The sequence below is a fragment of the Myiozetetes cayanensis genome, unplaced genomic scaffold, assembly GCF_022539395.1.
Source record: "Myiozetetes cayanensis isolate MyiCay16 unplaced genomic scaffold, myiCay2020 scf5-8, whole genome shotgun sequence".
In the NCBI taxonomy this organism is placed as follows: Eukaryota; Metazoa; Chordata; class Aves; order Passeriformes; family Tyrannidae; genus Myiozetetes; species Myiozetetes cayanensis.
The window spans coordinates 72,930,138-72,958,130 of record NW_026087742.1 but is presented as its reverse complement, the minus strand read 5'-3'; the positions used below and the strand labels follow the sequence as shown (position 1 = coordinate 72,958,130).

The 27,993-nt window shown below is 36.9% G+C and overlaps 1 long non-coding RNA gene across 2 annotated transcripts in view; it reads left to right on the top strand.

The window, feature by feature from the left end:
* Nucleotides 1-24,036: 24,036 nt before the first annotated feature.
* Nucleotides 24,037-27,993, top strand: part of LOC126649757 (uncharacterized) — a 50,515-nt gene continuing 46,558 nt past the window's right edge. For both annotated transcript variants that reach the window (XR_007631136.1, XR_007631135.1), the window contains exons 1-2: nucleotides 24,037-24,133; nucleotides 24,866-24,996. This is a non-coding gene — a long non-coding RNA (uncharacterized LOC126649757). The remainder of the gene's footprint in view (nucleotides 24,134-24,865; nucleotides 24,997-27,993) is intronic.

Below are 27,993 nucleotides of genomic sequence, written 5' to 3'. Positions count from 1 at the left end.
AACCAGCAGTAGGACAAGAGGGCACAATCTTAAGCTCTTACAGGGGAACTTTATGTTGGATATTAGGAAGAAATTTTTTATGGAGAGAGTAATCAGACGTTGGAATGGGCTGCCCAGAGAGAGGTAGTGGATTCACCATCCCTGGAGTTTTTTAAGATGAGACTGGATGTGGCACTGAGTGCCATAGTACAGTAAGCATGGCTGCACTGGATCAAGGGTTGGACTTGATGATCTCAGGGGTCTTTTCCAACTCAGTTGATTCTATGATTCTATGATTCTATTATATGGTATATTAGAACTCATTTGTTTCCCATTGTTTAAGCAAAATCAGTACTGAAATGGTGATTTTAGATATCCTACATAAATGTGACTCTTTAGCCTTGTAAAAAATGAGTATGTGTCTCCCCCCATAGTTGAAGCAATGTTTGGGTTCTTGTATTTTAAGTGACCCACTGGTACTTTCACCTCTGGGTGTTTTTGCCTCTAGGTACACATCTCAGTTTATATTTCAGATCATACTCTTTTGCCACTGAACATTTTGCAACTAATAAAGGATTTCTGCCAGAAAAAAAACCCTCAATATTATATTTTTCCATAAAATTTCTGCATTTTGGAGAACTCTCCAATGTATAACAAAAGTTCATAATGGATATTGCATACTAAATGTATGCCTGTAACACAGAGATTATGGGGAAGTAATCTTTTACATAATATAGAACAGCATGATTGTAATGCGACAGAGACATTTATTGCTACATATTTCAATTAATGAGCCTTGTTATAAAAGACTTCTCAATAGTTCCCAGATTGTCTGGTTAATAAGGGAGGCATTGTGCAGAGCATTGTGGATAATGCCATCAGATCTTCAACATCTAAAAAGTGATATTTTATATCAGCCTTTACTTTTATATTTTTGGAAAAAGAGTATATTTTCATGTATTTGTTAATACTTATCATGATTTTAGAGATAGGAATAATCAATTGGAGTATTTTTGTAAAGAAGACATCCTGAAGAGATGAAAACTTTGGATATTTAGGCAGCTCAAGATGAAAATGAAAGTTTGGAATCAGAGTCTGATTTTTATTTAAGGTATTCCTTAGCTTTAATTTACATGCAATTAATATACAGTATTTTCAATATTGTATGTAAATGTTTTAGTTCTTTTTTTAAAAAAGCTAAATACCTCATAATTCTGTAGTCTTATGAATCACAGTTTTAACCATTGTTTTTAATAAATAATACTTAAAGAAAACATGAGGTAATAGAAATGCTTTGTCTTTTACAGAGAAAAATCAGTACAATTCTGAGTGAATTAACACATTTAAATCTGGATCTTTATTGACACATCAGATTCTGAGTTGGAAGGGACCCACAGGAATCATCAAATCCAACTCTTACATGAATAATCTGTACAGGGATCAAACCCACAACCTCAACATCATTCCCACCATGCTCTAACCAACTGAACTAATATCAGGGTGTGATTCTGTCCCTTTAGATTTCTGATTAGAAAAGAAATGCACTAGAAAGAAGAACAGAAGGCTCTGAAAACAAACCCCCCATTACAAAGATTACAAAGCCTTCTAAACATTTCTGCCTCAATCTCTAAGGTTGTGGCCTCTTAATTATTTTTCTGGTATAAAGAGAAGTTGTGTTAGTATTAACCTAAATATGTTAAAAGCAAGCATATTATGTAATATTAAAAAAAAATAAAAATAGCTATCTTCCAAAATCTTTATTGCTGTCTTTTAAATATGAAATTAAAACCTCTTGGTCAGTTAACACAAATATGTGGTTTTTATTTTTGCAATGAATATTTGCCATGTTTTATTCTTTTATAGCTGTTACCACATGATAAAATTCTGGATTAAAATTTGCTTTCATTGCACTTGCTGCTTCTCAGTTTTATATATTATCCACAAATATACTTCATTCCACTTACAATTAGAATAATATACCACTTCCATTTTTTCTTCTCTGAGGAAATGAAGCAATTTGTACTTTTATAAGCACTAATAAAAACATTTTACTACTGAATGATTATAGCAATCCTATTTGATGTTTACAAGCTGTTTTAAAGAAAGAGTGGTTAGTTGTTGGTCGATGTTATCACCCTCCATAAGCCATCTGGAGTGTATTCTGTTTCTTATTTAAAGTATTTGACATACACACAGAAAAACATGCCTGGAGCAACTATGAAAGTTTCCTTTGCTATAGATCTTTAGACAGGCTCATCTTCAATGAGTAGACATCAATTTAGACTTGGTCAAAATCAGAGCTATCCTAAAGTGCCCTGCAAGTTTCAGAGCACGAGAAAAAAGAACATAAACTAAGCCTCAGTTTGAACTATATCTGCATTTGCTCCTTTTATCTATGTTCACTGACATAATTTATTTTGCTCTAATTTTCCGCGCTTCCAATGATGAAACTGAAATGTGGAGCTTTAAGTGTGTCAATATTTGCATTGAAAACAAGAATAATTTTGAGTTTCCCTCTTAGCTTAATGAAATTAGTGAGATCCACAAACCCTTGAATGCAATTACATATGACTGATGATACAATTGCAAATACAACTATTAACTTTTGAGTGTCCGGAGTTCAATGACAGTGATGAGACAGTTGAATGCTTATAGGTAAGAATCAAGGAGAAGGCCAACAAGGCAAATATCATGGTAGGAGTCTGTTATAGACCACACAACCAAGATGAAGAGGCAGATGAAATATTCTCTAAGCAACTGGGAGAAGTCTCACAGTTGCTAGACTTTGTTCTTGTGGGAGACTTCAACTTACCAGATATCTCTTGAAAGTATAATCCAGAGAGGAAAGACTCTAGGAGGTTCCTGAACTGATATGATGCTTGGAGTCTGTCTTATCTTTTCTTTCTCTTTCTTTTCCTTATATATTTTCTTAGGTGATATTTTCATCATATTACTATATTTCATTAGATAATAACCAAAACAGTTACATTTCTCCTTTCCATTGCAACCAAATTGTTCTAAAATATACATACATAAATATATAGGTATATACACACACACACACACACACATATATATATATATATACAAACTGGTCACTCAGTGTCATTTAAGTCTAATCTTCCCCAAGGGATCTATTAACAAGAACCTCAGTTCTTGTTAAGACCTGCCTTCAGGGGTGGATCGTATCAATGGTCAGGAAGGCTAATGACATCTGGTTTGTATCAGAAATAGTTTGACTTTCAGGACCAGAACAGTGATTGTCTCCCTTCACTTGACATTGGTGGGGCCACACCTCAAATCCTGTGTTCAGTTCTGGGTCCCTCACTACAGGGAAGACATTGAGATGCTGGAGTGTGACCAGAGAAGAGCTGGTGAAGGGTCTGGAGCACATACCCTGTGAGAAGGCTGAGGGAGCTGGGATTGTTTAGTCTGGACAAAAGGAGGCTGAGAGGAGAGTTTATTGCTGTCTACAACTATTTGGAAGGAGATGGTTGTCAGTCTCTTCTCCCAGGTTACAAGCAATGAGATGAGAGGAAATGGTCTCAAGTTGTGCCACGGGAGGTTTAGATTGGATATCAGGAAAGATTTTTTCACTGAAAGGTCCAGGATTAGAACAAGGCTGTCTAGGGTACCAGTTGCCTCACTGTCCCTGGAGGTACAGTGACAGTATGACATAAGGACATAGTTTAGTGGTGGATTTGGAAGTGTTAGCAGTTAAACTCCTCTACCTTTGAGGTCTTTCCTACATAAATTATTCTAGGGTACTATAATTCTACAATGTATGTGTAACTTTCATTGAATTCAATGAGAAGACAATATGATTTAATATATAAAAATAGAATTTGGTTTTACACAGAACAAATTTTCAACTAAATAAGCATTTGGCATTGTGTAAGGTTAATACCAAAGGTTCATAAATTCACAATATTTCTGTGTTCTTAACTTATTTTCATTGTTATGTAAGAAGAGCTGAAAATCTCTGACTTATTCATTGCATAGTGAAGCCAAATGAATATCTGTGTTATACTAGTTCCATTTGTTTTAGTATTATATAAGAATGTATAGAATTGTCTTGTAGTTTCAAAAATTCTTTCTGAGCCTGTGAAGACTGAGTCATTTATCTACAGTCAGTGTTCAACTGTTTGGTCTTTGAAGATCAAACATCAGCTTTAGGCTATATCCTTTATTTTATTTAAACCTAGTGTGATAAAATGAAATTACAGAAGGTAATAGGGAAAGCTATATTTGGGTGTTGCTTATGACTTTCTGAAGCAGTGTAATCTAAGATATATCCTTTGCTTGCATAACCTAAAATATACCCACATTCAGATAACATGCAGTTGGTGCAGAGCAAAGACCATGAAGTTGCTGTACTAGAATTTGTAATGATTCAGGACTGCACAAGTAGATGTAATCAGAACCCTCCCCCTCCCAACCCCCCCAACCTTCTTTAAAAGACTAACTTGTTTAACTCTTATTTACTTTAGCCATCAGCGTGCTTGTAGCAAGCGTGGGTAGAGCTCTTCTCAAATCTTCATTCGCGAAGCCTAGCCATGATGATGATGATGACTAATATAATAATAATTGTTGATCTCTTATAAGACATATACATTACATACGATGTTTAGTTACAGGAGGAAAATGTGATGAATGGCATATTAAAAGGCAAGGCTCTTTACCTGCTAGAGAGAAGGAAGGACCTGATGTTGGTAGGTAGTGGTTCTGATTTGGTGGGATATTCTTAGCCAGGGGGACAATGCTGAATCAGTTTCTCTCTGTTCTTTTAATATAATTTTGTAGGAAAGATCCTTATTACTATCTATGTATATTTACCTTATACAGGACATTTTATTTGTATTGTATTTGTGATCTCCATACTCCCTGCTGCTTGTTCTGCTGAGTTCTCATGATTTATTACCTTAACTGACAAATAACTGAACAACTGTGATTTGTGTTTCCGCTCTGGGGACCCCTGATGCCATCCTGTGGTTGCACTTCCAGGATTTCCTGCTACAGTATCCACTGAAAAAAAAACTCCTGGGTATTTTTCAAAGCTAAAGACTAATTTAAATTATTCTACTACTTCACTTCTATGATGTTTCTCTGGGTACTTGCAGAAAGAATTGGACTATCATGTGAAGCAACAAACCCAAAAATAAAAGCAGCAAATATTTTTCTCAATCTGTTCTGCCTTTCCCCACTCATTAATTAGCTTCAGCATCATCTAAGGTTGCTTCAGAAACCAATATGTTATCACATTAGTTTATATACAAACTGTAGTTTCAGCTAGCCATGGAGGAAAATAACTAATTTCACTGTATGTAACTTCAAATGGACATGAGTTTGGTGAGATTAAGCTTAATTTCTCTGTTACAACTGTAGGAGAATTTATTATTTAATTTTATTTGCCATTGTTTTCTACTCTGTATCTAACATCTCGGGAAATTTTAATATTTGCACAATTATAATAATAAACCTATTAAGTTAACTCATATACAAATAGATCTATAGGAATCTACTTTTTACATAAGTCATACTTCATAACTTAGGATAAATATATTATTGGAAAAATGGGGAAAATAAGTGATAAAATTATTTCAGTCTTAGATTTGAAGTAGGTTATGTCCATATGGAAAAGCATAAAAATTAATTTATGCCTCAAAGGAAAAAGAAAAAACCCTCTTCCTCTACCACAAAATAAGTTGTAAAGAAGCATCTGTCTTTAATACTAAATTAAAGAGCTAAGCAGGTTTGGTTGTATATACTACTCTTATTTTGTAGTGATATAGTGCAAAAGATGTCTTCACACATGCACAATTAAAATGTGTAAGTATGAATGTGCATAGTTAATACGTAAAGCCTTCCAAACTGATAAATTATACATCTCTGAAAAAAGCAGAGCACATCCTATATGAGTCTGGAGACTATAATTCCCTCTTCAAGCACAGCAACAACAACAACAAGCACAGAATAAATTGCAGAACACATCTCAGTCCAGAATAAGAAAGTAATACTTGATTGTGCTGTTGCCAGAGGCAGCTTGGTTTATTTTTCATAATAAAACAGTGCAGATAATATTGCAGTGGTCAAGGGTCATTTTCACAATGTGAAATTCCTCCTCCATCTGATGTCAGTGTCTTCACCAAGACCCCTGATGTGAGATTAATTCTCATTTTGTCATCAGCATTTAATGATTCTTTAAATCTATGAGGTAAATTTTACCCCTATACAAAGGGCAAGCACAGAGGTTATACAATACTTCAGTACTGAGTTCCAGAGATTTTAAACACATGCAATTGATACACTGAAATAGCATATGACATGACAGCATAGAAGCAAACATCTCAAACACACAGAAGGAGGAACAAGATTTAAGCAACTGGTTCACTTAGACTAAAATTATGATAAGAATAGCAAAACTCTTGGGAATATTTTAGCAATAACGCATTACTGAAGACATCCCTTCCCCTTGTATTGACTGCCACCTAACAGCAGGTGATTGTACTACTCTTTCTCTGTATGTCTTCTGTATCCCTGGTCCCAGGTAGAGTCATATGACTTTCTGTGGCACCTTCAGCTGCAATCTCCTTGTGTGACTGACACATACTGTGTATGGAAGTGTCCTCCCTCCAGGACTATGACCCTGATGTGTTAGATTGTTCCCTTCCAATACGTAACCTAAATTTGGGGGGCCTCCTGTAACTGAATAGAGAAAGAATTAAATGTACTGACATGACAAGACTAATTTTAAAGGCCATATTGGCCTTTGAAATAGCAAATAGCATCTGTGGATTTTGAATTCAGCTTTTGATTAGGGGCACCTACATTTAGGTAACTAAATGAATGCAAACTCATGGAAATTGTATCTAAGTATCTACTTGAACTAGGTATCTAAGTTTCAGTTCTGGCTTTTTCAGATAGCAGTGTTTAGAACTGGCTGCCAGCAGTGGTTGCATATAGATATTAGTTAGATATATAGAATAATGTAGCTCCTTTAGTTACAAGAATAGAGGACTACCTTGAGTTTAAAAGACCTGTCAATCACTCAAAAAATTGCAAACTCATAAGAACCAAAACGATCAGGCAGATTGTGAGCAGCAAAGATGGTGCCAAATGACTCTGAACAGGTTAGTAAGGAACTGTCTATTTTCTACTACAATTTGACCCTTGCAGTGCTTGGGGTAACTCACAAAAAGACTCACATCACTGGGAGAGACACTTCAGGGCTCTGAGGAAGATTTCAAGGCTGTGTGAGAAAAATGAAGAGACACTCGGGGACCCACAGACCTTTGGGTCCTACCAGTAGATACTCAGTACCATTTGAGATCCCTAGGGCATCCTAGTTCATTTACATTCGTCTGCATAGAAGATACATTGTTTTCCCAAAACTTCTCTTTTCTCTGTTAGAACTATGCAACCATTTGGATACCGTAAGATTTCTTATGGTATTTGTAACATTGATATGGAGATAAAAGCATCTTCAGAAGACATATCCTTCAGTAGAACCAGCTGTAGGTAATGTAGGTCAATGCAGGAAATACGAAGTGTCACTGTGCTCGTATGCCCAGGCAACAAAATTGATTTTTTTTAAGGGGTGTTGTAAATGAACACTTCTTCCAAGAACTCTGAACCTGGGGGTCCTTCTGCCCAGCTGCTAGAGATCAGCACAGTGCTTGGAGACCCAGGGCTTCTGCCCAGGCTGAAACCTGTTTCTGCTGACTTCCTGTTAGCTGGAGCATCTCATGTATGTTGAGAGGCTGAGAGATGGGACTGTTCAGCCTAGAAAAGAGAAGGTTTAGGGGGGATCTCATCAATGTATGTAAATACCTGAAGCGTGGGTGCAAAGTAGACACAACCAGGTTCTTTTAACTGGTGCCCAGTGACAGGATTGGAGATAATTGTCACACACTGAAACACAGGAGGTTCCCTGGTCACTGTGAGGGTGACCAAGACTGGAAACAGGTTGACAAGAGAGGTTGTGGAGTCTCCCACCTTGAAGACTGTCACCAAAAGCTGTTTGGGCATGGTCCTGGACAATCTTGCTTTAGGTGGTCCAACTTGAGCAGGAAAGTTGGGTGATTCTAGAAATAAAGGGCTGTGCTTTGTTGCTTTGGATTAAATGACACCAAGTCATTTATTAAAAAAAAAAAAGTAAAGTCTCCAGTAGACTTCTACCATTATTCATTTCTGTTCTTCGTACATCAGCTTTATCATCATTTTCAGGAAGCACTTTCAGGGAAGTATTCACTCTGCTGAATACACTTGCACTTGCACACACACGCACACAGAGAATTGTCTAACAACTGTTTAATAATTCAGCTTATAGTTTTTTAAATGGAACACATCCATATTTAAGGAAATAGGCAGTTTCCCCTACCTATGAGCTAATGCTTTGTCATTAACACATTTTATTGAATCTACTACATCTGCAAATTTGGATAACCAGAAGGCGATAATGGTACAACAAGCTTGTGACTCCTCTAAAATCAACTTTTATTCTAAATTAATGGCCAGTCTTCGCGAGCGAAGATCCGGGGAAGGTCTTTCCACCTTCCAGCCTGCGCATTGGATTTTTTAGGTGAGACACAGTGTGCGCGGAACTGAGCCCACCCTTTAATCCTAAGGTTCATCTGCCGGGGCCAAGCAAGCTTGGACGGTGGCAGCGAGGTCCTTAGGACGTAGGTGGGTTGCCTTTAAGGGCTAATGAGCCCCACCTGCCCGGGAGTGGCCCTGACCGGGAATCGAACCCGGGTCTCCGCGGTGATAGCGCGGCGCCTTTACCCCCTAGACCACCAGGGGCTCCCACTTTTATTCTAATCAGAAGAGTATCTGCATAGCCTAGATTGTCAATTCTAATTCTATATTCATTAGTCCCAGTGTCCACAGGGGCAAAAGTTCTCCTAACGTATGTAATGTTTAGCTACTGACATGACTTTCCTTTACTCATGCACAACAATTACCTGCTATATTATATAAATTCCCTGTCTTCCCCAAACAAAAAGGACAAACTGTTTCATTTAAAATCTTGTTATGGGCATAATATTCATGTGGATTTAAACATTTAAATATCTCAGCAATTTAATCTAAATGCAATAATTACCATTAATCTAGTTACAATAGTACTAATATAGTTCAAATTAGTACAGGAATGTCACATTAATAATACCTTAAATTTGTTACACAAGAAAAGGAACTAATGTCAATCTCTGGTTTTACACATCCCTACCTGTGGATGAGATCCCCCAGCTCATGGAAATGGTCTCACTCAGCCTCAGGGTGATGGGTGTTGCTGTGGGGGTCACTGCCCTTGGGGGTCTCAGGGCTCCACTGCCCTGTCCTGTGACATGCACATCTACAAGAAGGGTCAGAAGGATGATCCAGGAGACTACAGGCCTGTCAGTCTCATCTCAGTTATGGAAAAAGTTATGGCAGAGATCACCCTGAGTGCCAGTGCCAACATATGCAAGACAACCAGGGGATCAAACCCAGTAAACATGTAATTATGAAATGCAGGTCCCGCTTGACCAACCTCATCAGAATCAAAGAATATTTTGACTTGGAAGGGACCCACAGGGATCATCAAGTCCATCTCTTACATGAGGGATTCCCCATATAAGGATTAAACCCACTACCTTGGCATTATCAGTACCAGGTTCTAACCAACTGAGCTAATCTCAAGGTCATCTCCTTCTGTGACAAAGTGACTCAGTAGATGAGGGAAAGTCTTTGGATGTTGTCTACACAGTATTCAGTAAAGTGTTTCATACTTTTCCTCATAGCATCCCCCTAGAAAAACTGGTTGCTCACTGCTTGGATGGGTGCCCTCTTCAATGGTTATCAAAAAACTGGTTGGATGCCTGGGCTCAGAGAGTTGTGGTGAACGGAGTTAAATCCAGTTGGCTACCGGTCACTATCCATATTCCCCAGATCCTGCACTTAGGTCACAGCAAACCCATGAATCACTACAGGCTGAGGGAGGGGTGACTTGAGAGCTGTTCAGCAGAAGCTTGGTGGTGCTGGTTCACAGTCGATTCAACATGAGTCAGAAGCAAGCCCAGGTGGTCAAGTAGGCCAGTGGCATCCTGGTCTGTATCAAGAATAGTATAGAAACAGGACTAGGAAAGTGATCATCCCCCTGTACTCAGCATTGGTGAGGCCACACCTCAAGTCCAGTGTCCAGTGAAGTACAACAAGGCTTGTGAAAGGTCTAGAAAACATAAGGAAGCTGAGATTGTTTAGTCTCCAGAAGAGAAGGCTCGGGGGGACCTCATCACTCTCTAGAACTACCTGAAAGGATGTTTTGGTGAGATGGAGGCTGATCTCTTCTACTGTGCCTGTAGTGAGAGGACCAGAGGAAATGGCCTTGAGCTGAGCCAGGGGAGATTCAGATTAGATATTAGAAAAAAATTTTCACTGTTAAGGTTGTCAGGCATTGGAATAGGTTAGCCCAGGAGTTAATGCAGTCACTATCCCTGGAGGTGTTTAAGAGGTGTCTGGATCTGGTGCTGAGTGACGTGGTATAGTGGTTACAGAGGTAGTGTTGGATTGACAGATGGACTAGATGATCTTAACGGTTCCTTCCAGCCTTGATGATTCTATGATTCTATGACAATGGGTTATTGTTAGTCACACAAGGAGGATAGAGGACAATAGCAGAGATCTTCACCAGAGATCCTTGCTGTGTATTCTCAACTTATGATCCACAACCATTGCTGGCAACTAGACCAGAACAGGAACTCCTTCTTACTGTTTGAGAAATCAGTAGAGGTAATGTGGAACTGCTCTATTTTCACTCATAGTAAAAGGATGGGTTTAAAGCACAAGACTGATTTCTTAATTTTGTTTAAGTAGCAGAATTAAAAAGAAACATTTTTTTCTTTTCATATTTACTTTACTTAAACTGCAGTTTCATAAACGTCTTATGCCTGAAAATACTATTTTAATTCATAAGTTCCTTTAGTCCCTTTTTCACGTTGTACTTGTGCATCAATATGGTTCCCGTTGGTGTTTGTCAAATGCAAAAACCTCACTCCTCTATAAATAGTCACAAGTTTGATGCAGCTTGCAGTTTGCAAATATTCATCCCTTCTTTTTTCTGCATCATACTCATTTGACTCTATAAATAGAATAATAGGTATCCATTATAACGAATGGCAAATCTTTAATCTTATTTATTAGAAACTTCCTGCTGTGTATTTAGTCAAACGATAATAAACTGATGACTAAAACTGGTATCTCATTACATTTCTTTGAGTATTGAAGTACTGTAGTTGTGTTGATATAACAATTGCTTTTGAGTTTAGCATCACGTTTTTCTTACACCTACTTCTTTGAGAGACATAAGATAATTAGGAAGATAATGTTAATTTAAAAGAATAACTGTCTTTGTGATGAAAAGATGCTTTAAATACATTCCTTTTCCCTATGTAATCTGTACCATTATTCATTTGTCATATGGAGCATAAATGGATATTGATTTATAGAAAATGTTCTGTGCTTTGTTTTAGCTTACAGATTTCTGATTCCTCTTTTTATCATTCTTTGTTTGTGCTATTGCTATAATTGAGATCATCAAAGATAATGAATCAGTAAATCTTACCCTGAAGAGTTGGAGCTGCTTCTAAACATAGTGTTTCACTCTGGAACAGGATTATTAAGCATCAACACCAGTGTTAATACTTCTAGGCAAATGTTATCAAGGTAAAGACTACAAAATTGTGGCAATTGGTAGATCTATTTGTAATTAGACATTACAGAAATACACTTCTCAAAGATCAGTCTCTGCTATTTGACTATGCTATTATTTTTTACAAAACCATTTCTTAGCTGACAAAAATTATTATGTTCTTAATACTAATTCTCTTTTGAAATGTCTGATGACAAATATGAGAAGTGTGAAAAAATTCATGTGAAGAGATATAAGTAAGACATGTCCTTTACTTATCATAAACCACTGAAATAAGAAATGGCCAGATTTCAGTATAAATGAATCATAGTTATTTCAATGACTATGCTTACCCCTCAGAAAAAAATGCCTTCATATGGTAAGCTGATAATGTTTTACAGACATTCACGATGACTAAATAATTTTGAATTCTAAATCTGTAGCTGATAGTAGCTCTGACAAGAGCTGTTTCAGTTATCCATTTTTGTATAAGAATGTTTTTGTGAGTTGTAGTTTGGGATAGTGTGGTTTTTGCAGCATTAATCACACACACACTTCAGTCTCACATCTTTTTTGTTACATGGGAAATAAAGAATTTCTCAAGTTTAGCCTCACTGTTTTTTGCCCACGCTTCATACTATAAAAAAAAGAATGTGATAGTGTATTTTAGGTGAGATTTATTTGTTTTGTTTTGTTTTAATACTGATTACATTAGAATACTGAAGAAGTTGTTGAAGTGGCAATACATTTCATATAACAGAAGAATTACAGAATCAGTTCCAAATGGTGCCTGTAAAAAAAGGCCGGCAACAACACTGAAAAGTCTGGAGCATAACACCTCTTTCTATCCGTCCTTGCAAATAATACACATATTTTCATGGTGCAACACAGAACAAACTAATATGATATGCTAATATGCAGTTCTTTTCAGTTCTACTGAGATCAATAGTTATGCAACAAATTATAGAAGGAAGTGCAAGTGTAATATAATATAATAATGGCCAGTCTTCGCAAGTGAAGATCCGGGGAAGGTCTTTACACCTTCCAGCCTGCGCATTGGATTTTTTAGGTGAGACACAGTGTGTATGGAACTGAGCCCACCCTTTAATCCTAAGGTTCATCTGCCGGGGCCAAGTGAGCTTGGACGGTGGCAGCGAGGTCCTTAGGACGTAGATGGGTTGCCTTTTTAAGGGCTAATACTGCTATGGATATTGGGGAAAGTGGATGGTTCCTTTGGAAACATTTTTGTTTTAACTGCATATCACTAAATCATCACACAAAATACAGATCTGTAGAGAACTCCTACCTGTGTGAAAATACAACCCATTAGAAATATGTGAGTCTATATTTGCCTTCATATATGAATACTTAATGCATGTACTACATTTGTAAGTTGACTATAAACTGTGAACTATATATATGTGGTCTATCTGGACTTCAGCAAAGCCTTTGACACTGTCTCCCATAATATACTCCTGAAAAAGCTGGCAACCCACAGCTTGGACAGGGGCACTCTGTGCTAGGTTAAGAGCTGGCTGGAGGGCTGGGCCCAGAGAGTGCTGGTGAACGGGGCTGCATCCAGCTGGCGGCCGGTCACCAGTGGTGTCCCTCACGGACCAGTGCTGGGCCCAGTCCTGTTTAACATCTTTATCGATGATTTAGATGAGGGGAGTGAGTCCATCATTAGCAAATTTGCAGATGACACCAAGTTGGGAGGGAGTGTCAACCTGCTGGAAGGCAGGAGGGCTCTGCAGAAGGACCCGGATAGGCTGGGGAGTTGGACCAATTCCAACGGGATGAAGTTCAACAAGGTCAAGTGCCGGGTCCTGCACTTTGACCACAACAACCCCCTGCAGCGCTACAGGCTGGGCACAGAGTGGCCGGAGAGCAGCCAGGTGGAAAGGGATCTGGGGGTGCCGATTGACAGGAAGCTGAACATGAGCCAGCAGTGTGCCCAGGTGGCCAAGAAGGCCAATGGCATCCTGGCCTGCATCAAGAACAGTGTGGTCAGCAGGAGCAGGGAAGTGATCCTTCCCCTGTACTCAGCACTGGTGAGGTCACACCTGGAGTATTGTGTTCAGCTCTGGGCCCCTCAGTTCAGGAAGGATATTGAGGTGCTGGAACAGGTCCAGAGAAGAGCAACCAGGCTGGTGAAGGGACTCGAGCACAAGTCCTATGAGAAGAGGCTGAGGGAGCTGGGGTTGTTTAGTCTGGAGAAGAGGAGGCTCAGGGGTGACCTCATCACTCTCTACAACTCCCTGAAAGGAGGTTGTAGCCAGATGGGAGTCGGTCTCTTCTCCCAGGCAACCAGCAATAGGACAAGAGGGCATGGGCTTAAGCTCTGTCAGAGGAAGTTTAGGTTGGATATTAGAAAGAAGTTCTTTACAGAGAGAGTGATCAGGCATTGGAATGGCCTGTCCAGAAAGGTGGTGGATTCACCGTCCCTGGTGGTTTTTCAGATGAGGCTGGATGTGGCACTGGGTGCCATGATCTAGTGACCACGGTGGGGTTGGATCGGGGGTTGGACTTGATGATCTCGGAGGTCTCTTCCAACCCAGTTAATTATATGATTCTATGATTCTATTTCTAGGATATAAGGAACTATTTAATATGTTGCATGAGTCTTCTCTGCAAGAAGTTTTAAAAATAGTTGGCTTTCCTTTTGACTATTTAAAAGAAATATATATATTGAATCTTATATGTGTGCATGACTTTCACTGTTATTCATTCTGATTTCTTCTATCACAGTCTATTTTTCCTTTTTAAGAGGGATTTTGTTGCTACACATTTCTACAAAACTGTAAAAGTACTGTTGTGTTTACTTAGGAATGTAGAAGAATTGGAATAGACAAAAGGAAAGATTGGGAAAGACTGTTTACTCCCACCATTATTTTTTTTTCTGGAAATTTCTGTTTTCCTCCATCATCCACAGAAAAGTTACAAAGCTCCTCCACAAATCTGAAATATCAGTAAAAATCTGGATGTTTATTTGGAGCTATATGAAGTTAAAAAGACATCCATAAGATTTATTCCGTATTGCAGTATTTTCTTACATTCTCATCTACCTCTTCCTTTATTTTTAATGAGATCTGGGATGTAGACTATTTTGTGGTGGTGAAGCTACTATATTAGTGTCTCCTCTGGACAGTTTTGCAAAATCAGTGATATCAGTCCAGAAACCTTAGGAGATATTTAGAATCAGAAGATACCTGGCTTTTGCAAAGACTTGGAGATGATGTGAATTACTCTATTAGGTTGTTTGACATAGAAATAGAACTGTATACACGAAAAGGAAGTTCAATCAAACCATAGAACACTTGTTCATCCAGCCTGAATCTCCAATTCCAGTTGGTTGTTGTCATGCAAAGATGTATGTATGCTCACAGCTAAACTGTTCCAAAGTTGAAGGATGTCTCTCTGAAAGAGAGCTACAGGTGTTTTACAGTGCACCAGACTTTCATGGGATGAAGTTGAGACATGAGTATGTTACATGACATGAGTATGACTTGAGAGTATCTAATGTTGGCCAGAAGTGTAAAGCATCCTGAAATTATTATGGAGGAGCAAGATCAAGTTTCATGGAATCATAAAATCATAGAATATCCTGAGTTGGAAGGGACCCACTAGGATCATTGCGGTAAGAAAAAGGGAGATTTCTTCGACCCTTAATATGGAGACATTTCCTTGACCCTTTGTGACTCATTTTTCTCTCGATGCCTCAGGAAATCTGACATCCTTGTGCACAACCAGTCTGTCAGCATCCTGACGTGGGGACTGAACAGTTCTGCTGGACAAGATGGTGATTCAATTTCCCTTTTCAGAGGGCTAAGTCAACAGCATAAGGGAGACACCTCAGTGGGCCTTCCCACTTTATTTGACTGTGTTACCCACTGCAGGCAACCCCTAGTGCTTGTGAAGTACTCACACTAACAGTTTACAGAATAACACTCTTATTAATAGAAAATTGTGACAGGTTATGGTTTGAATATTGCCAGTGACAGTATTTGACTGTAAAAAACATATTTAAAGCAATATACAGACAAGCTCTAATCCCATTACAATTATTCAGCATGCATATAGTTCTTACCCAATAGAAGTAAGAATCCTATGGGGGAGAAGGTGGGTTCACTCCATCTACTGATGCCAGCAGTTAAAATGGAGTCTTCCCTAATTTTGTCCCCATTCTCAACTTACTTTCATACTATTTCTTTATGTTTAGGTGGAGCTTGACTGACTTTAGTCATAAATACTTTTGTATCTAATTGGTGTAAAATTATCTCATTTCACTTTTAAAGATACTATTGAAAGAGTACAGGGCACATGTTCGGGGAGGGGAGGTCGTACCTTGGAGGTGGGTAACATGAGGGTGGAGGTGTGTGTTACTATTATAATTAGGCTTTTATGAACTAAGTTCATCTGAGGAGAGCAATTTTGCCACCTTGGCTCAGCAGCAGGACATCTTCTTTCATCTCCCTTGGTTGGCAGGTGCTATGCAGTCTTATCGACTACAAAGTACCACTGAGTTCCCCTCCCAACAAGGATTTCTATGGAGGGAGGCTGTCGCATCTCCACTCTGTTCTATCCTCTGTTCCATCCTCCTTGGAAGGTGTTTATTGTTGTACAGGGATGTACATGTTGACGTAACATGCTGACCTCATTCCATCCAAGGAGTAGCAGCTGCATTTTACCCCATAATTTCTGACCATTGTAATCTAACTTCTTAGTTTCCTCTAACTTTTACCCCCAGTCATCTTCCCACGATCATCAAAATCCAACTCCTAGCCCTGCACAGAATAACTCCAAGAATCATATCATGTACCTGAGATCATTGTCCAAACATTTCTTGATCTCTGGCAGGCTTGGTGCTGTGACCAAGTGTGGCCAAGTTTAGATTATCTATTTTATCTTAGCACAAAGAAATGTTATTTCAAGTGGTCCAGTTTTGTTCTGGAGACTAGTTATTCATCAGCATTTTGAATTGAATATGATGGGAATGATTTGATGTTGTAGGATTTTTCACGAAGTAACATCTGGGCTTAACTGCTATAAGGGATGCAGTCTAATGGATATAAGGTTGACATCACAGTCAAGTGGAACTGGGTTAAATTCAGAATAGATGTCAATAGGTATTTCCATTTAAAAACCTAAAGGAGATCTCATTTCTTACAGTACTCAAGTGCATCCACAGAGAAGAAAGGGGCAGGAGGAGGTGGAGAAAAGAGGGCCTGAAGAACAAATTGCACTGCTTGAGGGAGAACTTGAATGCCTAGATGATCCCCATCCATTCTATCAAAGCTAGGACACCATGTAGTCAGCAATAGTCAGTGCTTTTTGTGAGACATTTCCCCTATAAAGTAGTAGTTTTTTTAAAAAGTACATCTTCTTTTTTCTTTTTTTTTTTTTTTTTTTTTTTTTGTTTTAGTTTTGTTGGTTTGGGTTTTTGTTTTGTTTTGTGGTTTTTTGTTAGCTTATACAATACTGTGGACAGAAAACCTTTTGCTTAGGGGTTCCAACAAATTTTAGGGAAGAGCCATTATAATTTTTCAAGTGTTCACAAATGACCTGTTAAAATGAAATTGTCATTGAGTAGATTATAGTAATAAGAATAACTAAAAATGTTAAAAAATTGAAAAGAAATGTTTCTTTCTAAATCTTGATATTTTAATCTATGCAGTTTCCAAGTAAACATAAAAAATATTTTAAAAAGAGGAAAATCAAACAGACTCAAAAAACAAACCCCACTTTTTTTTTTTTACATGCATTTATCATCTTCATCTAATTGAGTCCAAGTAGAAGGTAGTTTTTTTATATAAATGAAAAAAAAATGTGAGACGTTAAATTGTTAAACAACATGAGCTGTAATTAAAATAGCAAGAGCACTGTAACTGCTTTCAAGAGCAGTTACCAAATAACCAGTGATCTAGAGAGATACAAAAATAACAGAACAAACAAGTGAATACAAGATTCCTACATTCCGTTGGGAAATAAAATACCCCCAGGGATATATATAAACTTTTATAAGTTTAACTGGAGTTTACTTCACTGCTGATACTTGTTTTCATCCTAATTTGTCTTTTTGCTGAACAAGACTTTGCCTTTCAGCTATAACTTACAGTTGCGCTGTCTTTGCAGGATAAATGGAAAGAACAGTTTTTTGAACACTTTCCAGTCACTGCATTTGGATTTTAAGGCCAAGATAATGAGGAAAGACTGTCTCAAACAATTAAGTAGGCAGAATGACATATTTGAGAACCTTGACTATTATTAGACTATAAACACTAGAGAAGCCTTAATTAGATGCTTGCATATAAACTGCATGGAAAAAGAAGGGGGGTGGGGAAATGGGTCATCTAGAGGTTTGTTGTGTTAATGAGCAAAAAATATATGGAAAGAGCTATCTAACCTGTTATATCCATAAATAGCATTCACAAGAAAGTGTGTCAGAACTCCACCAGCCTTTCATAATCAAATCAAGTCTGTGTTAAGGTCACAATTTTTCATTTAAAAATGAAAGAAGAATTTAAAAATTTTTCTGGAATTTCTCTTAATGTTCACTTTTTCAGCTTTTTACAGAAACAAAACCAAAACCACTAACAAAACAAACAAAACCAATAACAACAAAAATGCAAAACACATACATACACAAACCCAAAAAACTAGAAAAACCAGTTCACTCCTTCTTTATTATGCTCAGTTAGAAAATGCATGCTTAATTTTCTACTCTGTGACAGGTTTTATATTTCCTTGATTGACCAGAGGAGTCTTTTGTTCTTCCTTTGGTTTGAAGTTAACATCTTTTAGCCCTGGGATAAAATATTCCAGATGAAGCCTCTGCAGTATTTTACAGAGTGAGAGGAGTATGTTTCTAATTCAACTGAAAATAGAAAATATTTTCTAAAATGTCATTTATCATTTTCAGTGTTGTGTTTTGATGGTTTATGTTCATATAGTGATAATTTAAGATTATGTTTTTCTTTGCAATTATTCATAGTTCAAGAATCCTTGATTTGGATTATTTTTTGTTGTCTTTAGTAGTACAAGGTTGTCATAGATCTTTTAGGTTTCAAACAGCTATTTCTTGTTACATTAGGTCATTAAGTTCTTTGTGGATTTGATCATTTCTTCATGTCAAGATTGTGTTTTAATGTGTAACTTAGAAAATTGCCATCATATATTCCTACTTCCTTTACTGGAGTAACAAAATAAAATATACATCAAGTCAGTCCCAACATAGCACCCTGAAAATCCCCAGTTGGCTGCCTCATTTCTAATAAAAGATTTAGTTCCTCCTTATTTAGTGTTGTCTATACATATTCATATATCATATATCATCAGAGTCTTCTCCAGTTTAAAGGAACACCTCTTATTTGGCATTATAATCATTATTTAAATTCTGATAAATTTATTTTTCACTTTTCCTTTTCTCATTCTGTTTTCTCAAAGACATATATTAAAGAATCAACAGAAGATCTCATAGAACATCTCATTTAATATTTAGATATATGTGTAGCAGAACTGCAAACGACAAAGATGCCTTTAAATTATAATCAGAGTGAATGGTACAACTGTGTTAACAAGGCAGTGGATCTAGCTTAAAAAGGAAAATTTTGCAATTGGAAAGCTTTGCATATACTTCATAAGTTTTTATAAAGTCATGGTTTCTGCAGTTATGAAGAAGTAGGAGAGGAGTTCACAATAGCAATATGTAAATGCCTTCACAACAGAAGTTATGTATGTTAAGTGATGATTTATAAGAATCAACACACTAAATGCTAACTTCATTAAGATTCTGAGACTAAACCACAGAAAATGAAATATCATGCAGAGAGTTGTTCAAAATTCTGTTGCCCGAATGAGTTTACAGTTTTGTTTCAGGACTGCAGTGCCTTTGTAGAATTAGGATTCTGACCCTGAAAGACAGTTTTCATATTAGACTCTTACACCAGTACTTTTTTTTTTTTTGTAGAAGTAGCTCCTTTTCCCAACAAAACAGCCCCTGAGGCACCCACTGAAATTGTCCAAACAGCTTAATTTCATTTTGCTGCTCTGTCTGCCCACAGTTTCCACAACGCTAGAAATAAAAGGCTTAGAACATTTATTTTCTTTACCATTCTATATATGAAGAAAAATATATTTTAAATGCTCTAATATGACTGCATTCCCTTAAACATGAAGATTTTTTAAAACTGAAGGCAATATTCCCAGGTCTTATACTGTAATTGTCAGGATAACCTCAGAAATGAAGTGGATTTTTAAAGTTAAACAACCACAATGAAAGTATTCCAAAATTTTATAGCACATAATATACCCAAATCACCTAACCCAGGAATTATAGCTACCAAGGAATTAGGATGTTATCAAATTATAGATCGTTTAACCATTCAGAGGATTTTTTTATCTTTTGTTTTGTTTACAGAAGCATTTGGCTTACACAGATCACATATATTAGATGTCAATCTAAGCTGAAAAAAGGAAAATAGTTTTGTAATAGTTCCAGTTTCTTATGGATATTTAAGGGATATTATACAATAGTTCACACATTCAGGAAGCCATGTTATCTACCTCTGCAGGACCCTAATCTGTCACACTCTCAGTAGCCCAATTATATAAGCCTCAGGGAAAGACTGTAAGAAGATTAGGTTTGAAATATTATCATTTGTCTTGGGTTTGTGTGGCCAGGTTTGGGTAGCGTGGGGGCTACACAGGTGACTTAAAAAAGCTGCCAGAAGCTTCCCCCATGTCCAGCCAAGCCAACGCCAAGTGGCTCCAGGACAAACCTGTCACTGACCAAGGCCTAGTCAATCAGGAATGACAGGAACACCTCTGTGATAACATATTCAAGAAGGAAAAACATTGGTTTGCAGTTGTAATTGTGGTGAGAGAAGAGAGGAGTGAGATATGTGAGAGGAACAGCTCTGCAGACACCAATGTCAGTGGGAAAGGATGGGCAGGAGGTGCTCTAGGCACAACAGTTGAGATTCCCCTAGAGGCCCTGGTGAAGACCATGGCAAACAGCTGTCCCTGTGCAGCCCTCGGAGGTCCATGTGGATGCAGAGATCCACCTGCAGCCTGTGGAGCAGATGGATGCCTGAAAAGGTGGCCTTGAACCTTCTTTGAGGACACACCAGGAGCTACCCCCATGTCTGACACAAACAATTTAAGCTGGTTCCAAAAAAAAAGCCTGCTGCTGGCTAAGGCTGAGCTCATCAGCAATGCTGGTGGCACCTTTGCGATACATTTAAGAAAGGGTAAAAATAAGCTGTATAGTATATGTGACAGAGAGGAGTAAGAAAGCTGTGAAAGAAACAGCCCTGCAGACACCAAGAGAGAGGGAGAGGAGGTGTATTCCAGGAACCAGAGCAAAGGTTCCCCTGCAGCCTGTGGAAAAGATTATGGTGAAGCTATTAGTCCTCATTTAGTCCATGGACAACCATAGTGGGGTAGTTATCCACACTACAACACATACTGGAGCAGGTGGATATATCCTGAAGGAGAACACAACCCATGGAGAGCCCACATTGGTGAAGAAAAAATTTGTTGAAGTATGTTCTATATTGTAACCACTACTGAATGACTAGGAGGAGGTGATTTTCTTCAGGTCTAGTATAATTTGAAATTGTATGTATACTTATTAGTTATTGAAAAAAAACCCAAAAACAAAAAAATCTGTTTTGTTAATATTATTTCTTATATGGCATATTCAAAGTACTTGCCATGAGCCATAAATCTTGACTGATGTGAGGTTTGGTTATTTGAGAGAATCTTATGTTCAATTCCTGCAGCAACAGAGGATATGTTACTGCCAGCAGTTCCTCTGAATTAAATATTCATATATGAGTTAGGATGAGTTGAGTTCAGGGCCCTTATCACTGTGATTTTACAAACCAGATACACCCATTTGCAGAAAAAATAGTTGATGATACTTATTTCTTCAGGTTAGATTGTGTGAGGGATGATTCTTAATGCTGATAGAATAGTTTATAAAATCCAATGTTGATATTAATAAAAAAATTTTAAAAAATCAAAAAGTGTTAGTTGGTTGACTCAAATGTTGTTCAATATTCAAAGATAATATGATGGGTACTCTTCACATACACCTACAGAGACATCTGCAGTAGTCAAATATAGCAGGTTTTTCAGTACGTAGCAGTGTGTTACATTGTCAAAGTTAGTCTGATAGAAAATAAAGACAGGCCTGGTTTGAAAATTTGAATCTATTTGGATCTCAGTTTTATTTCAAGTTCTTCAGTAAAAACACTACGACTGCTCAGTTTTCTTTTTTGGCTATTTTGTGTTGTTCTTGCAAGACGAGAAAATATTTTTCTAATTAAAATACATAGTGAACATTCCTGGTGTCAGTAGTGATAATGTTTCAATATTCTGATTAATGCAACACAAAAGATATGTTAAGAATAAGATAGAATAGATCATTTCAGTTGGGAGGGATCTACAATGACCACCCAACTGCCTGACTACTTCAGGGCTGACCAAAATGTAAAGCATTTTATTAAGGGCATTGTCCAAATGCTTCTTAAACACTGACAGGGTTGGGACCTCAACCTCAGTCACCTCTCTAGGAAGCCTTTGTCAGTATTTGGTTTAACTCATTAACCAAATTACCTTTATATTTACCAGAATAGTACAAGGAAACCAAAACATGTACACCTTCAGCACACTGTAAAGGACAACCCTGAAGGCAAAAAATTACTTGAGAGTAATTTCTTCCTCTGAAATATTTTATGTTTCCGTTTTTTTAGTTTAAATTTTTTTGTAAGAACTATCTTGGTTTCAGTCAATGTTGTCGCATTTTTTAAAACTCGGAATATTCAGAAATATTATTTCATTACTACTATGAAGTCTGAAAACTTAATGTCATGTCATTAAATTCCATTTAATAGAAAATGTATATAAAGTGTATTTGGGTAACCAAGTGAGTGTCAACATTGAAGATAACTGAGTGGGTATGCTTACTTATTGAATTATAATTTTCCAGAAGTAATTTAATTTAATACAGAAGAAAAGTAAGTAAATTCAAACAGCAGAGATGAAAAAAATCTAGCAAATACAAAACTTGAAAATACAATATGATGCCCATTTAGGTGAGTTTCACTGAAATTTCCCTGTTGTTTTGTATTTGAGAGCCAAAGGGTAATATTAAGTAAAAAATATAACAATTCTAGATTGTCAATATTAGACATAATAACTGAAAATCTAATAGGCACACACAAAAAAAACACACACAACAACAACAACAACAACAACAAAAACAAACAAACAAACAAAGCAACAAAAAAAAACCAAACCCAAAAACAAAACAAAACAAAAAAACCCCCACCCCAATACTCTTCCTACATTTGTGGTCAATAAAATAACTAGATAAATGTAAACATATGCACATATGCATTCACTCATTCCAGGTAGAGAAAAAATATAGAAAGTACTTTCCTAAATACTTGGTGAGAACTGCAGGGTCACCTATATTTAATTAACAGACAGGACATACGGTTGGTTTTTTTCTCTGTGCATGTGTGTATGCAAATGTATTTATGAAAAAGCAGAAAGCAACTAAAAGTATCCATTAACTGGAGAAAAACTGCATGGAAAAAAAGCCTTTGTGTAAATACAGAAGCACCAACATTTCCATTAAATGAGAGAAAGGCAATAAACAGCTGTTGTATGGGGGAGGAGGGTATTTATATCCAATTTATGCAAGAATAATAATTTTCTTAATATTCTTGAAAAGGCCTAACACCTCATTTTCACTTACAACTATTGTCCATTTCTGAATAATGTAAGTCTCAGCAACCACATTATAGTCATGTGCAAACAATTTCATAAGCAGAAGAATGGATCTTATCAGTTTGGCACTGAGTCCCTTCCCTAAGCTTAAAACTCAACTTTATTTTTCTTTTTTAATTATCATTCCTTTTTCCAAACCAGTCTTTTTTTCTCTTTCATGCCATCTGTTACAGTCTTGGGTTCAGACCTCTCCTGCATGGAGTGGAATGGAGTTCAACAGGTTCATTTATAGCCATTCCCCAATAGAAACCAGAAGATTCTTTTTCCTCAATAGAAACCAGAAGATTCTTTTTCCCCAGTGTAGAAGAGTAGCGTATTCCTACCTCACAACAGTATAGAGCCAAATTCTTCTGGATAAAGTAGTTCATTCTTTCTGATTTCAGAAGCCTAAAAAAAGACATATCACCCTTTCAGTTCACTATGTGAACCCTCTGTGTGGTTAGAGGGCAGAAATGGGAACTTCTAGAATGACTTTGATTTCCTATTTACATAAACAACTAAAATAAGTTTGGTGAATCATTCCTGACAAGAACCATTTTTTTGCCATTGACTTTAAGTGCCATCTAAATTACAAGCCCAGATATAGATAGCTACACTGCAGACTGTGAAGGACAGATGAAGTTAAAAGCAGTCATTATGATCATGATGCAAAAGATGTGCAGAACAGCAAAGAGGAAAGTAATAGAGGTAAGGAGTTATTGAATATACTTTCAAACTCCAATACAAAATTTATATCCTTTTTTTTTGTTCTGATCATGCATGATATGTTTTTCTCTTTAGATGATTGCTTTTATTCTTAGAATACTGACTCATAAGCAGATCATGATGTGCTGACCTCAGATGCAATAGCAAATAGTAGCTAGGAAGACAGTCAGAAACGATTGCCTGTTAAAAGAATACAATATTTGGTCGTCCATTTTAAATTTTTTACTTCAGTGTATAAACAGTTCAATTAATTTTAAATAAATTCTTGAACGGCAAAATTATTTTATTTGATGAGAGTCCACTTTTTGTGTTTTACCACTATCCGTCTTTGCACAAAGCAGATAATTTTTAAATAAAAAATAGGATCTTTTTAAATAGAAAGCAGAGTATTTTTAAATAAAAAATGTTCTCCTATATCAGTTTTCTGAATTTTTCTCTTTCTCACACACACACAAAGAAGTGTATACACATACAAAATGAACAAACATTTGGCAAATATGTGTCAATTTACAATTATTTTATATCAAGACATCTGATTTCACATTCCTCTCTTTTATTACTTATCTTTTAGATTGTATTACTTTTAAAAAATTTATTTGTTTCTGGACTTCTCTCCCAGCCTTTATTTTAATAATTCATCCCAATTTATGGCAATGATTTCTGTGATGTCAGTGTTCTGTGCAACATAAATGAAATTCTAAATTGTATTATTAGGTGTCACTGTGACATTTCCTCTGTGTGGTGTGAAATTCCAATAGATGTGAATGAAAAGCCAAATCTTCTAAAAAAGCTTAAGTGGACAAGCTGTCTCTAACCTTGCAAAATCAATTCACCCGTATTCACAGGTAAGTAGGCAATGGATCAGCTGAATGAGGTTGTCAAAAAATGAAGATCAGTTAGAAATTTCTTTTAATATGCATATTTTTATAAAGACCAGAGCTCTCAGCTTACTGACTGGAGGGCCACTGAGGTAACTCTCAACTGTAGCCTTGTAAATGTTGAGTCAGAATTTTGTAGCTGGTAAGAAGGAGAGGGAAACAAAGTGATCACAGGTCTCATAGAAGAGAGCACACTTATTAAGGAACATTTATGAGTACCTGTGTGGTTACATAAGATTCAATATAGGAAATTTATTTATTTGTGGGCAGGTACAAAACATGGGATTTTCAGGAGAAAAGTCAAATGGAGGGATGAAGGTGGATCAAGGATGGAGAAATGAGTGTGTGAAAATGGAGAGGAGGGAGAATAGAAGAGGCCATACACATATATGTAAATATGCTGCAGATGAATATGCTGCTATGGCCAAGATCTGTTCCTGATCAGTGCAGTCTGTCCTGTTTTGTTGTTAAGCCGTATTCCTATTTAGGGTGTGATCTTGCTCTTTATTCTGTGTGTAATATTTGATTTGCTAGTGAACCTCAACCTACACCAGCTGGTAAGGTAGGAGGAAGCCATAGTCTAGAAAGATTTGAGGTTGAAGATGGAGCCTGGATAAATGGGGTCTAGGCATGGATTATTATGGTCTGGAACAAGTTTGAAGTGATCCATGAATGTGAGAATGACTACAAATCGAAGAACATGTTTATGTTCACTTGTGAGCTTGCATCCTGATGAGTTGGAAGGAAGGGACTGTAGGTATTGCTCTACATAACCTGTACAAGTGCTGTGTATATACTGTGAGTGTGTATAGCTAGATCTTTGGCATGTGTTCTACCTTGTTACTGGGTGGACCTGCAAACAGGAACAGCAGCAAATAAGTGGAGGAGAAGAAATCTCTTGAGTCTCTAAGTTTACAGAAGTCAGTATCCCTTAACAGTGTCCACTTTTATGACTGCTTTGTAATTTTATTAATATTGAGGGAAGAAGCCTCTGTACTCAGATATCTTTTAAGGTGATATATTAGTACGGTTTCATCTCTCAGTCATTATTCTGCCAATATTATATGAGCCTCTCAACAAGTACTAGTATAAGAATTCCAGTTTCTTCATATAATTTCCTTTCTTTACTGACATTTTAAATAGGTCTTGACCTATCATCACTGGGAACACCAGGAACTTTGTCTGAATAAGCACTGGATCAAGAAAGAAAATTAGTGTCACCATAATGACTAAAAATTGTGATTTTTTTGGTGTTTTTTTTTTTTTTTTCCTAGCTCATATCTAGGAATACCTATTAAAATCTGGATATTGAAAACCACAAATGTCTGTCCAGAATTATTTCATTTACTTTGATTTAGTAGTTATGCTAGAATATTTCTGAATTAAGTGTCTTGCTGAAGTACCACACATTGTAGAAGGTCAAGAGAAAATGTAATATAGGCAGGATACCCCTTTAAAATTTTGATTCACAGTTAGAAATTTTTCATGTAATTATTATTAGTATGCAAAACATACAGCAATATTTGATGTGTACTTGAGGTGAGAGAGAGATGATAGGAAACAGACTATAAAAAGCAGCTGTATGTCAGGTGTAACTGATTGTATCACTACTGAGAATGTGCATCAGTGCAGTTGTAGATGAATCGGAACCTTCACTAGCATTGCTTAAAGTAACCTTACTTAACTGTTATGAATTAGACTAAGAAGGTTTAATTTGCTATTTCTCCACTGACACTTGACATCTACTTAAAAGATTTTACAGCTGTAACTGAGAACTCTAGAAAAGGTGAAGCATGATAACACTTTTTGTGGTAATGCCAACATTTATTATTTTTACTTGTGGGATCTTCTACCCTGTTTTCCAATAATTTAATATTTGAGCGTTGGATCAAACATCAGATCTTTTAAAGAGTTTTCAAACTTGAGACTACACCTCTGATTTCTTCCTTCCACTTCAGTTTACAGGTGAGGGCAATATATTTTAAAGTATATAGGAATATCCTTCAGAGTTGTTTCAGGTGATTATTTTGTTGCCTAAAAGACCATGGGAGGAAAAAAAAGACTCCAGGCCAAATTAGGTAGAAGGTAAGATAAGCAGCAGAGGTTTTAATGAGCCTCCAGGTTCCAGGAATACAACCCACGGTGCCCTTGAACACAGGTGCTACAATTTTCCATCCAATCCCCATCCGCCCCTGCCCCCCGCCCCAGTTCTACCCTGTTCTGCCCCCAGAAATTCAATTCCTTCAGGAATTGAGTCTGGGGGAGTTTTGGGATTTCCTCTTCCTCCTCTTCATCTTCGTCAAAGCACATGCAGTTCTTGGAGGCTTTCCAAGGTTCTGGTCTTGAAGGTCATTGTGTCTATGTCTGTATCTTCTTGCTCAGATTTTAGGCTGTTCTCTACAATTCTACCTTGCAAATGAGACTCAACAGACTAATAGAATTTAGGGGGATTAATATGGGAATTGAGTAACAGGGTTTACTATGTAGCTACTGTGTTAAGGGTAAGGGATAAAATGCAGCTACTACTAATCAACTCTTCTAAGTCTAATCTACTACTTCACTAATCAACTGCTTCTAAAGTCTACAAAAAATTAAAAAATCAAAAACTCCAAAGCAACAATTTATAGTTTCTTTACAGACATTATATGGATTGCCTTTACAGTCACTGCTCCTAAAATGCTTCACTTTCACTCCCTCTTGTTCCTATAGGCCAAACTTTCAGACTACAAAGTCATTCCTGGAAGATGATTATTAAACATGTTATGTTCCGTTTTAGGGTCTCTTCTAGTTCTTGAAGTCATCAGGGTCTTATTTGATTGAGGTGCAGTCAGGTATCTTTTTTCCATATGTTAGTAAGTTAGAATATGACTTTTACTATTAGCATATAACTTTAAATTTTCAGATAATGATTGGTAAGTAGTTAATAAAATCCATGATCTGTGTTACTGTATTGTTGATATTTTA